The sequence below is a fragment of the Ammodytes marinus genome (genome assembly GCF_949987685.1).
Source record: "Ammodytes marinus genome assembly, chromosome: 12".
Lineage (NCBI taxonomy): Eukaryota > Metazoa > Chordata > Actinopteri > Uranoscopiformes > Ammodytidae > Ammodytes > Ammodytes marinus.
The window spans coordinates 13,633,018-13,647,302 of record NC_137216.1 but is presented as its reverse complement, the minus strand read 5'-3'; positions in this window follow the sequence as shown (position 1 = coordinate 13,647,302).

Genomic DNA, 14,285 nt, shown 5'->3' with positions numbered 1-14,285 from the left:
CCTATCATTGAATTAACAACATATTGCAACGTTATATTGTGAAAGCAATTATCCCCTGTCTCACGATACAAAGCCACACACACACACACACACACACACACACACACACACACACACATGCAAGGACCCTCACACTCAATTAAAGTGGCGATGGCAGTGCTCCGCTGTGAAAATGATTGCATTTCAATTGGCATGACTCTTTGAGTCCACAGAGCTGTATTAAGTATGCTAATGCAAGCTGTAAAGACGGATCTGGGGTTTGGGTGTGTGTGGGGGCCGGGTGGCAATTACACTGCCTCAGAGCCCGGACAAGACACTGTGTCCCTTGGCATGCAAGAGACTTTGACGGGCCTTTCCATATTAAAAATATATTTTTTAAACATCATGGATTAGCCTGGAAAAAATGTGAAGCATGATGATAGATGCCTTAAGGTTCGATCTACTGTATGTAGAAGTGTAACAGGGCAATAATGTCCTTTGATGAAAGATTTTATGAATAAGGAATGAGGCTCTTGACTTGTTATCTGTGTTCACATTTCCCCAAATGTCAAGGGTCAGTCTGCAGCAGTAGCCCTGCAAGCTGACCTGCAGTGTTTTGTGCAGTGGTAGAATTAAATCAATGAACTGCATATGTTATTATAATTGTCAATACTAATTGCCTATTAACAGCTTTTAAATTACCCATTTTTTTTCAATAATTCAGTCGTGTATGTTGTGTCTAATCAAGCACTAAAATTCCCCACAAAGTTCTTAATTTTGAGATTGACCAGTACCATTTCTCAAGTATAAATTTGTATTAGTCAGAAATACTCAAGCAATCAGCATAGCCCCAGAAGCCCTGCAGGATTTATCCTCACAATAACTCCTGGTGTTTAAGAGCCCATAGTAGCTTTGTCAGGTTATATTTATTAGATTAATTTCTTCGGATTTAATTGATACATGAATATTTTAATGTTTACTCCTTTGCATACTGTACAAGGCCTTTGGGGCCCCGAGAAACTGTTAAGAGGAGGAGGTGGAGAAGTAGTAGGAGAGGTAAAAGTAAATCCTGTTCCTGGGAAGCCCCTTGTTGAAACCTACTTTTTTTTTTTGTAATGGAAATGTATGAAAATGTTTGAATTATTCAATGGATTCATAGTTTAATCAGACTTCCAGATTAGTTTTATTGTGCTGGTACTGAAATATAAATGGGACTGATTACAGCAAAAAGTGAGAGAGAATCACACCAAATAAAGTCTGGCCGAATGTTGTCCTTGTGTCATTCTCATGGTAACACTAAAAGTTACGTTGTTTTATAAAAAATCATCAGATGTCATCCTTATGGCAGGTGCTTTAGTGTCTCTGTGAATCAGAGAATATGTCCTCACGAACAATCTGCTACCTGTCCGTATTGTGTGCACGCTTAAAACATTTTTAATGTGGACTCTCTTTATTTATTTTGCTCAGTTGCTTGGAAGTGAAATGCTAAACTTTGCTCAAGCATCAGAATATTAAAAATATGTCTGGCACAACCGTTAACTGTTAATATAAATGGACTCTGAGTCTCCATTCAAATTTCCCATTCCAAATTATATTTCTCCTATTGACATTTCTCCCACTGGGTAAAATATGCAGTAGGCCTGAAATACATTCTACATTTAGATTAGGTTAGCCAAAATCATTAGAAGGCATTTGTCCATGATGTACGGTTCCCTAACAAAATAGAACGGGCAGTTCATCTTTTTCTCATTTAGTCCACTGATAGGCTCAATCCAGATGATGAGGGAAATGTTTCTTTTTAATATAAATCCATATCACACAAAAAGAGGGAGATATGGTGGACAGAGGGAAGCAGGATAGTTAAACACTTGTAACTGAGTATTAAGAATATGTATGAAACCATATCACATACTTATAATAATTGAGATTTTTCCTGAACACTATTGTTTCCTTAAATCCAAATAATTTTATATTATTTCAAATCAATGTCCACATCATACAGTGCATTACCAAATATGTATACATACACCACCACCCAAGTATTATATTGCATGTGTCTTCCGAGGATCCGTAGGGATCTTTAAAGTCTAAGTATAATCCTAATGAGGTGATCGGGATTATATGTGATGTCATCAGGTTTATCTTGGCTTCGGGATAAGGGAACTCCATTTATTTATTTATTTCTTTTTATGGAAAGCCCACTTTCAAAAAGGCATGCTGTTGACACATGGACATTTACAATGCAAGAAGTGCACATCGAGTTGCATTATGGGAAGTGTAGGAAGCTTTTGAAGCAGCTTGAATTTGACTTGGGACTAGAAGTCAAGATATCACATCCCCTGTTGCATACATTTTGATAATTCTATTTTTAGTCCATCTCTTTCAAACCTCCACCTTACAGTATGTGCAGTACTGTATTGCTGGACGACCATTTTAATACACAGGAATGCTTCACAAAATACAATCTGTTTTAATAGTTTGTGAAGCATAGAATAAAAACATTTTGTGACAAGAAGTGAAACAGTCTTTCTTTGAGGAAATGTGTTGGCATACATTTTATTTTAATTCCCCTTGTAAATGCTCATTTGATTGGTGAATCATATGCTCAAATAATATTTACCGCCTGTGATAGAACCACATTGGCCAAGTGTGGATGAAACCAATATCTCTTTTATTACCAATTGTTTCTCGTGGAACTTTTAATGAACCCAGCCTGGAAGTCATGTACTGTATATGTGACCTCACGAGGAAACACCGGACATGACTGGGAGTTGATCAACCCCCTAAACGGTCAATTCAGTTGCGTCAGAGCCCCCCATTTTTGACGCTGGTGGCCCCTATTGTAATAGCCAGTGAATTGACCCACTGTTAAACAGATAGACGCCTGAGTCAGCCGCTGTAGGAGTCGAATACATTAACACAGTCCCTGATAGTGATGTTTGACCTCAACTCCCACTCACTGTACACACAACATTCCTCTATGTGTGTGTGTGTGTGTGTGTGTGTGTGTGTGTGTGTGTGTGTGTGTGTGTGTGTGTGTGTGTGTGTGTGTGTGTGTGCGCACTTGAGTTTTTGGAGGCCGATACGGAAAACCAATTTTTCACATTGTGAATGATTTGAATTATTAAAGATTTTAAAATGATAGCAGGAGACTGCCAGGAGAGCCTGACATGATTTAACACGTTAACTCTACAGCATTTTAAAGAGCATCTAGTCTAGAGACATAAAAACTACATAGAAATATGTCTACACTTACATTTTTATCGTGCAATGTGACAGATAGATATATAGTTACAGTGTAATCATCCATAAAGCATCAGATCCCCTTATCAGAGGCAGATATCATGTTGTAATGCAAATAGGATAGATGCTACCGTATGTGAGTTTTAACTTAATATAAACATGTTTGGTCATGTGTTTGTTTTTACATGTGTATCCTGTATATACAGTTTACTTGCATGGACCAGCAGTGACCTAAAGGTTAAGCCTCTAGGATAATCTGGGTTTGGAGGTGAAAGAGCAACATTTTTCCCCCATTCATTCATTACCACTGTTGAGATGCCCTTGAGCAAGGCTTCTAAACCCTAGCTGCATTAAAAAAGACAGACATTTGAGTTCAGGATCGTCTAATATGTGAGAGAGCATGATAACATAGCTAGGCCAGAAGGACAGAAATAGAGAGAGCAGGGTAACGTGGAGACTATATCTTTGAGAGGACCTTCATCAGCGACCCTGGCGGTGCTGTCATTCCTGCTGCGTTGAGTCATGGTGGGATGTTTCTGGGTTGTCTCGGGGCCCAGCGGCCCTTTTTTGGGAATGTCATGTTTTAACAACTCCAATGCCTTTTTAATTCCCGCTTCTGAAAAAGTCTGTCTGGAAGTATTGGAATGTGTGTGTGTGTGTGTGAGAGGCAGCAGGCCAGACGCATAGTGTTTGGAAATAAACTGATGTCTGTCCAATCCGATTGGCCTCATTCTCAGGGACGTGGGAGCAGCAAGTCTGCGAATACACACAACCCACACACACTTATACACATGCATGAAGAAAGCGTGGATGGTAGGGCACGCTTCTGAACACACCTTCCAAACATTGCTCACTATTTTCCACTGCATTCCAATTACGTTTACACAGACACACACACACACACACACGCACACACACACACACACACACACACACACACACACACACACACACACACACACAGGCACGCACGCACACACACACACACACACACACACAGACACACACACACACACACATCGTACAAAGAGAACAACTACACATGGCCACAGGTGCCCACACACAACACATGTAGAGTGGTGCAGATGCAAGAAAATACTCAACATGGTAAACACTGAGCAGATGTGTGTGTGTGTGTGTGTGTGTGTGTTTGTTGAGAAAGAGGCCAATTGAAGGGCTAATTATTTTTTTGTTAACATTATTCCCACAGCAGTGCTGATGAGTTTGATGGAATGGAAGCGATTCAACTGCAGGAGGCTCCTGGGAGACTGGTGGAGTTAATGGACCATGTGTGTTCATATTAGTATGTACTTGTGTACAATGGTGTGTGTGTGTGTGTGTGGTTGTGGGTTTGTGTGTGTGTGTGTGTGTGTGTGTGTGTGTGTGTGTGTGTGTGTGTGTGTGTGTGTGTATTACAGACTAAAAAGGAGGAGTGTCATGAAATAAGCAACAAAAACATAAAAGGGACCTAATTCAATTCAATTGTACCCTAAAGACACAGTTTTAGGAAACTGACAAGAATAACTCAAATCTCCCACACCCCAGCAGAAACACTGGCAACAACTCAGATTGACGATTACATTTTATGTGTGTGTGTGTGTGTGTGTGTGTGTGTGTGTGTGTGTGTGTGTGTGTGTGTGTGTGTGTGTGTGTGTGTGTGTGTGTGTGTGTGTGTTTGTGTGTGTGTGTATGTGTATATGTGTGTGTGTGTGTTTGATAAAACAACAGTGATTGCAGAAGATGGTTCTAGAAAGATTATGTTTGGGGGAGAGACATTGTTTTTTAAACTGGATTTCTATGAGTTTGAAAATCATGGTTGGGGAATCGTGAAATTTGGAATTACCATTGTATGGTTCCAAACCTTGACTTGCTCCTGATGAATCCGAATGAGGCATATACCCCTAACATATTTTATGTCAAGGATGTAATAACAACAGCAATGTATATCCAAGTTTTAATGGCTGACCTATGCTGCAGCTGCTATATGCCCAAAACCATTTTATCCACAGTTGTGTTAGCTTCCTAATGTAATGCGGCTGCATCTGTCCAACGAGTCAAATGCTGTTTGCAGGTTAATGCAATAACACCTTCAAATGTATGACCGTCAACCTGTTAGTTTAAGCTTTTAATGAAAGATACATCCTCAGTAAGTAGTTAGAGACATTACAACTTCTGATACTAAAGCAATGATTTTAGACAAAACAAATATGTTTAAAGACTTTTTCTGTTATCTCTGAAGCCAATGTTCAGACCAAAAATACCACAGTATTAAAAATGATGGCCTCCAACTTATTTCCGAAGCGAAAGGCTTCTGGTAAAAAAAAAAAAAAAGTTCTCTCAGCTGTCTCTAAAATTTCCTGCTATTTCAGTCATTCCTTCCCACGTCAACAGTAGGTCCTCAGCCAAATCCCGCCATTCGTCTACTGCACTGGCTCTTGTTTTTGAGTCCAAATCATCTATCAAAATTATATTTTATTTGAAGCAGCAACAAGCCGAAACGTGGCAGCCCCTTTATGTTCACATTGACTCCCAACAATCTTCCATCCACCTCTTTGCCTCAGGTCCATTTGACTTCATGAGTTCCTCAAAAGTTATTTTCAGTTTTCTGACAACATTCCTACACCAAGGCCTGTGTTTCCCTTCCAGAAGGGCTTGGGTGACGTCCAAGCATTCCCTTATGACCCATCAACTGGGTTTCCTAAACCTTTGCAAGTCCTAACAATAAACTTTTCCAAATTCCTTAATTTCATTTCTTCCGTACTTCTTAAAGACTACCAAACTATAACATATTTTTGCTGTTGGTGCCTCTCCCATTTCTTTTAGAGGGCTAATTTATTCAGTTTCCTCTTTTTTCGCATTCCAACAGCCACCATCACTTTCTGACTACATGTGCCCAACCTCGGTCCATCTACAAGAAAGGTTAAAGGGTGAAGTATTTCCAGAGTTCCGTGCAGCTGTTTCCAGCAAAGACCCAACACATGTTTTATGGTGTACCAACCTGTCTGACACCAGATGGAGATGAGCTGACATCTGAGCCCCTTCTCTCGTATGTCCATTATAAACGGCTGGTGGCTACAAGGTGGTGCTTGGTGCTTTTTAACCCTTTAACTTTAGATGCGTCTTTGTGTTTGCACATACGTGGTGTATTTGTGGACTGTCTTAAGGTGGAATAAAAGCTATAATGCGTGACTTCTGTTTTCTGTATGTGTGACTTCTGAACTGCACCATCAGCGCGTCTACATGAGGTCAGCCTTCAGTGTTCGTATGGAGTTTCTACCTTCTGCTGTACATCCAGGTTTTTTCTTGGCAGTAGAATCAACAACTGAAACATTTCTTCTGCGCTTCTTGGGATCCTGCGCTAGTGTCGGGGGGCGACACCAGTTTGTAAACACTGTCATACTGAGAAATACAGAGAGAGTTTTCTGGAGCTGAAAGGCTGGCTTGAATGTAACCGACATTTATTCATATGAAAAAGTTACGCAGTATAGCTTTAATTAAAGTGTAGACGGGTTGCTGCTGCCAAGCCTGTGTAACGCCCATCCAAGCTAATATAAACACATCAAACACATAACAATACCCTGGCATTGGAAACACAGAGAAACAGCTGTGTGTAAGTGGGTGTGTGTGCGTGTCTCTGTGTGTGTCCATGAGTTAATGTGTATTGAATTCCTAATTTGCACACATGTGGGCACCATACCTACTTTGAGTTGGCTATCATTGCCTCTTGGCAAATGCTATGTTAGCATTAAAAGCTGGAAGGACCTACATGATCACAGAGACCAGAGAGAAGACTGAGCTTTTCAACAACACACTAGTTCACAGTCTAACTATGAGATAAACAGAATGATGAGAAAAGGGGATTACATGATGGAAAATAAGGGGGAAAGGCATGAACCCTAGAATAACCTGCCTGAAGAGTTTAGGCTTGCACAATCAGTACAGTTTCTCCAATCACTGCCCGAATAGACGGTTTCATAAAACTGCTTTCATGAGTTTTACTCAATTATTGGTTTGGCTAAAGCACAGGCCGCAGCTGCCCACCAGCCCAAGAGTTCAGTGTGTCCCTGCATTTAAACAAGTCTGTTAATAGCAGACATACGGAACGAAAGGTTGCTTGTGTAACCATGAGTGACGTGACCAGCTCAAAGCCAGTAAACATAGAGATCAAAACATTCTAACAGGCAGCCCAGTATACAAATAATTGTGTTGTAGGCCTACTTATTGGTCAATTTTGCACATCACAATTCATGTCCCTATCCATATCTTAGGTGTCAATGCAAGTAGTAGTGTGTTAATTCAAAAACAACAAATACCTCTTTACATGGCTTTTTGTGTTTTAAATTTGCACCATTTGTGTACTCGGGGAGCCTAATTCAGGCAAATTGGACCCTATACCATAATTGGTGTGATCAATATTGTCATTAATATGTATTATCAACACCACCCTTGATGTTTGCGTTAACATACAGTTTGTTTTTCCATGTTTCATGTTGTTTCATGTAAATTCATTTCATCTAAGAGCCAAAATCAAATAAAATCCATGATAGCCAGCTTCTTCAGATTGTTTAAAAAATGTGGAAGCGAAAGGTTTCCACTTGTGGAGAAATATGTTCCCATACAGAGGGTCTATTCTCCTCCAGAGCTCATTTGCATTTTTCCTTGGTGTTAGCAACTCTGCTTGACAAACTCTTTCCTTCACTTACGCATACAGACACACACGCACACACGCACACACACACACACGCACACACACACACACAGACACACACACACACACGCACACACACACACACACACAAACACACACACACACACACACACACACACACACATACACACACACACACTCACTCACACATATAGAGAGGGGTGTGCGTGGGCAGATAGAAAGAGAGGAATCCCTGATAAGCCAGTAGCCTGGCGGAGGGCATAGAGAGAGGAATGGCAGCTATGTCGGGCATTCACAACACTGTGTGGTGTCACCAAACAAAGCCTTCCCTTCTCCCGCCTGTCAAAGACACCATTGTGGCGTGAGGAGCGCGCCTTTATAACACACACACATTCCACGCATGCTCCCCCCCACCACACACACACACACACACACAATGAAAAAAATCAACCATGTAAACCTATGTACACATATAGAAGCAAAAGCATTATATGTGCTTTGTATGTTCATTAACAGTACATGCATGCAGAAATACAAAAGACATGTAAAAAACCAAACACGTATGTGAACACACACGCAAACAGGTACAATAGGTATAGTTATATAAACATACAACATCATCTCTCTTTCGCCTTCGTTTCTCTGGCTTCTGGCTGGCTGTGTTGACAGGATGGAGGCTTCCAGCGGAGAGGCTGGCATTCCCAGCATGGAGCCCCCAGTGAGAGTCACCTGTGAGGGGGGTGGGAGCGAGGGGAAGCTCCCCTGCTCACTGGAAGTCTGGGAAGTTAATGACAGCTGACACACTCACTTGGGGGCCGACAGCGAGAGTGTATGAGGGTTGTTCCTGTAAGAGGGAGGGAAGCTGTCTGCATCTGTATATGTGAGTGTGTGTGTGTGTGTGTGTGTGTGTGTGTGTGTGTGTGTGTGTGTGTGTGTGTGTGTGTGTGTGTGTTTGAGAGAGAGAGAGAGAGAGGGAGTATGTTGGTCTCTTCCTGCTGCCTCTGACAAGCTCCGGACTGCTCCTGCCACCTTCACCTCAGCCACAAAGGACTCATGGGAAGGCAGACATGACAGGAGGGCGGGCCTTCCATATGTCCCGTGTCTGACGTTGCAGGGTGACTCTGCAAACACCTGTCAATCACTGTCAGGGCATGACAAGAGGTACAGTACAGCTGGAATGTGTTTCGACATTTAAGAGTATAGCAAAAAGAATGAGAGCAGACTAAGAATGTTGAAGAATGCATTTATCGGAGGAGGAAGAGAAGCTTGGTGCCCCCAATGAAAGTTAAAATGACAATACCTTACCTAGAAAGACTTACAGTAAGTCAGGGCGAGTCATTAAGGAAGGGTCATAGATAGACAAAACTTTATCTCATTAAAAGATATTCAGAAACCAATCCACCTGAACATAGTTGTGGAGTATATCCGCACTACTTTATATGTGTGCGTGAAAATGGGTGGGTGGGCGGCAGGTTGTGTTTATTTGGGGCCGGCTCTCCTGTCAGCCTGGTAGAGAGTCTCCCAGCATGGGGGTACCATCACAGAGGAAGCTCCAAAATACACTTCCCCAGGTTACAGTGACAGGGGCCTAGTATACCGGGAGTCTGCAGCCTGGACAAGAAGCCCTGCTGGGGGGCTTAACTGGCTGCAGGGTGCCTGGTTAGATTGCTGGATAAAGACCCCGGGCAGTAGGGGCTGAGGTCTGCGGACAATAGAAGGGACAGTAGGGGGGAGGGGGATTACCTGCCAATTAGGGAAAGTAAATGTGAAGAATGATGGGTGTCAACCTGTCACAACACGGGGAGGCTAGAGGGATCAACTGGATAAGTACATGTTATCCCTCAGATTACACTCTCTCTACTGACATGATCACACACACAGGCACACCTTTGTTGCGCAGAAGTACACCAAACTGATTTAACTTACACTAAGTAATTCCGGCCATGTTCATTTAAAATCTCGTGCCATGATTGAAACTAAATATTTGCCTTCAAACATATCAATCTATAGGCCTCTTGTTTCCACACAAACGCCATACTCTCATTGATCTGTAATGGTTGTTAACTGCATTTTTGTAACGCTGCACAGATCGGGACTCTGCCTTCAGGAGACCATTCTTTAGTTGTTTTAATCCCCTGTAGACACAGAAAACAGAAAAACAAAAACAGCTCTGGCTCAATAGTCCAGGAATGCCCCCTCTGTGGCTTTCGGTATGTGTGGTATGGTCATTATGGGCACGCGTGGGACAGCAGCAGCAGGTTAGGGTCACGTAACACAGGCCCGGGATGATTGATAGGCAGGTGGCAGTAGTAAGGGATTCCCCACTGCTGAGTAACTGTGTGTTTTTTTCAACAGATTGGGCAAAACAATAACAGTGAAAGCTTTTGTGGGGGACATTCTTGCCATTGTACAGATTCTAATTAGAACTGCATTGTGCTGATTGTACATTATTACTGAGTACTTTCATCCGATTGAAAATAAAAGTATACCCCTGTCCTTCCAGATTTTATACTGATTGTTGTGCGTTTTTGTCATACAGTTACAAGTATAGTGGAGAGCTAATTAGTCTAAAATGAATACCCTCAAACCACAATTGTCTTTAAGTGCTGTGTATTAAATATGATTTCATTCTGAAGGTTTATTTAATGGAGATGACAATTAAACCCCTAAGCTCTAGCTGAATCCAATTAGCAACAAGACAAGACAGGCAGTAATGGATCATTTTCTCTATGAAAACATGGCAATAATTTCGCCCTATTACTTTATAGGCAGTTTGAGATAAAGTACATTTAGAGAAGGGGTCAGCAGACTTTTCTGTCAAAAGAGCCCAACAAATCCGCTAATCATATTTGATCCTTATAATAAAGGTAACAGCCTTTTAAGTCTGAGTGATCCGTTCAATACCTTTACCTTGGTGTAAATGAGCATTCATTCAAATGGGTGAACGCACGTAACTACGCTACGCTTTTCTGATGTTTATTCTATACTTGATGCATTTTAATCTTGATGTATTTCATGCGTGGGTAAAGCACTTTGAATGGCCTTGTGTCTTAATTGTGCTATATAAATAAACTTGCCTTGCCTTGCCTTACAGTGAGCTATTCATGATATATTATATTTGGTGCTGTTAATTTGCGTTTCCGTTACAACAATACAGTATTTTGTCATTTTTATGAAATTAAAGAACTATAAAGAAAATTATTTAAAATAAATTGTGATTATGATTGGGGGATGATATATCAATGAAAACTGAACAACTTTTGAAGAAAAATCCACCGTCATGTGTTAGGCCCACTTTGAAATGGAGCAGCTAGTATAAAGAGCTGGAGGCAGGCCTACCGTGAGTCCTCAACGTGTTTGTGCAAATGAATAAGATACCTTACTTTGGTGATAAATCAAACATACAACAGACTCATACTTTTCAAAATTTAGTCTACTTTCAATTTAATTTAAACAAAAAACACAATCATATAAGCAACACATACTTTGTTGCAAAATAGTAGCATTTTCAACTGTTCATTGCGATTTCTGTTTCTGAACGAACGTCTCTGCTGCTCTTCTACTATATATCAGAGCAGTAAGATGTTTCCCTGATTTTCACACAAAACTGTAGGTTTCCCATAGCTAGCGAGACCTCTGACTAACCATCCTGTTATGCTATCCACCACTACTGTTGACGTTTGGCCAAATTATAGTGGTGAGTCTCCACCCTGCTGCAGTGTCCTTGGCAAATCCCGTCATGTCAATTTGCACTGCTCCACAGTTGACCTCTGAACCTCTGACTTCCCTGTGGGTTGAAGAGAGAGGTTTGATAAAGCACCGCACAGATAATGTAGGGTTGCCATTTTAAATTGACTCCATTCAATTGTGAGGGTCGGCAAAAGATTCTTATGAAATATAAAAAAAATAAAATAAAAAGATCAGGTCAGAAGGAAACAGGAAATGGAAAGATTCTGTAGAACATCAGACACAGTAAGTGTTGCAAACAAATGCAAACTTTCACCGAAGTCTGTTGAAACAAAGCTTTCATAAAAAAAATAAAAAAATCGGTCCACCACTTAAAATGTGCACACTCGCCCCTGCCCAGTGTAAGTAGTTATGTATTTGTGAGGTTAGTACGATGTAGTCGATGTCTGACAGGTAGATTACTCTTCATTGTGGTATGGATGGATACATTTTTACATTGTCTCTCACGGCATGGAATGACCAATTACTCCTGTGACTGTTGGCAATAAAAGCAGTCCATTAGCTGCATTCCTGAAATAGTATCACTGCCGTATTAAAAAAAAAAAAGTGAAAAGAGTTAAATCCCTGCTGGTCTAGATGCAGGCAGGCAGCAGCAGCAGCAGCCCATAGTGGAGACTGAGCAGGGGAAACAGGTGTTGGTTGCTAAATGTGCTTTCAGTGAGCAGAGGAATGACAGCTATGTACTGGCCTCTGTGGTTACTGGCACATTACCCAGAGAGTGCAGCTCACACAGAAACAACCTACTAGCTGCTGCTGCTGCTGCTGCTGCTAGCCACTCAGGCCTTTATGAATGGAGTGCCTTTCCCCTCTGATGGGAGAATCATATTGGCCGATGGACTACTTGGCAATGAACAAGCGCAAGGGGAACGTATAATGGTTATTGTATGCTTTGTGTAGTAATCTTTATTTTTTCCCCCAGGCCAACTGAGCTCCACGTTTTTTTTTTTGACAGATCCATCATTGTACACATGAAGTGCCCAGTAGAATGTATGTGGATTTGGGCTCAGACCCACTGACCCTAGATATATTCCAAAGCATTAATTTCCTCTGGTGCAATTTTTCTTTACACTTCTCATTTTGTTATTAAGTTAATTCAGAATCTAAATCTATAGTCAGAAATAAGGGGGGGAGGGGAATGTCATCATTGTATAGTACCCTGATTCCTGACTGCTCTGTGTGTGGGCAGGCAGTGGAATGTGGCCGGCCTGTGTTATGGGTGGATGTTCTGTGCTGTACATTGTAAACAGGGGTAAATGTTGATCTTTTTCCCGTGGCGTGTGTGTGTGTGTGTGTGTGTGTGTGTGTGTGTGTGTGTGTGTGTGTGTGTGTGTGTGTGTGTGTGTGTGTGTGTATTGAATTGTGATTTAACAGCGTGCCCCTCTCGCCTGCCGGAGCTCCAGCAGACCTCAAGCTTGCCACGCTCAAGATTGTGGACCTGTGCAAAATATTCTCTCCCTTGTGCCATATGGACTACACAAACGTACATATAAACACCAGCACATGTCCAAACTGTTACCGATGCCAATGACTTGCCTGCAGGCAGCTCTAGTTAAAGACTGTGAAGTGATAAAAAGTTACGCTCAAGGAATTGTTCAGTTCAGGGTTTTCTTTCTTCGGTGAGAGAACATCACAGTAAGCATTGCTGAAGTGGTGAACCGTGTTGGTTAGATGTCTGATACAAACCAATACTATCCAGTTACCTGCTGCAGTTGTAAAGAAATCTGAGAGGAAATAACTCCAAGAAATATAAAAGGGAACCAGACAAATTTCAAAACATTGATCAAGATTGATTTAGAAAATACATATATGTCTTAAAGCTGTAAAAGCTGGTCAAGTCAATATTTTTATATTCACATTGGATCAAATGTGATGTGAGAGCGGGAGCTTGTAGCTGCAAACCCACATGAATTCGGACCTGACTCTGCTGTACCCCCTCAAGTCTGGCTGAGTCTCACGGCACTCATTCACAGCTGCAGCAGTTCTTAGATTGGTTCTTTTGATTTTTAGGATGGAATGAGTAGTAGAAAAGACATTATCTTTATTATGATCATCACATAATTAAACATTTTGCATTTCCAAATTATTTTCTCACTACAGGGTGCCTAATCGTCCACTCACTGTTTCAGTCAGCTGAATTGACAGAGTGGTTTGAACGCGGGATTCAGTAAAATCCGTTGAACAGCCACTGGAATTAAATACTTCTGGCCTCAGTTAATTCAACAGTTAGTGAAGTAAAGTGCAAAGGGTGTGGGCAACTTGGCGGAGAACATAGGGGGAGCATTTATCGGATAAAGAGAGAATTATTAATGAAACAGAACAGGGCTGAAAGGAGACTGAACTCCCAATGCTATTTACCGCTTGTTGTGCTGAACAAGGTCAAAAAAAATAAATGAAAGTAAATTCGTACAGCTCTAACAAAGACACAACTACTTAAGAAGCCCAGGGTTTTCTCTGTTTTATGTGACTCCCCCCCCCCCCCCCTCCCACCTTGGTATCATTATAGTGTCATCCTATCTAAATTAAATGAGACGGATCTAATTGAATCCAAATTTGATTAGAACGCTTGTACAGAATGACTTTGTCCCGCTTGAACCTCCGTTACATGATTTGCTCATCCTGCAGCATTAAGTTCATAATAAGAAGTTAC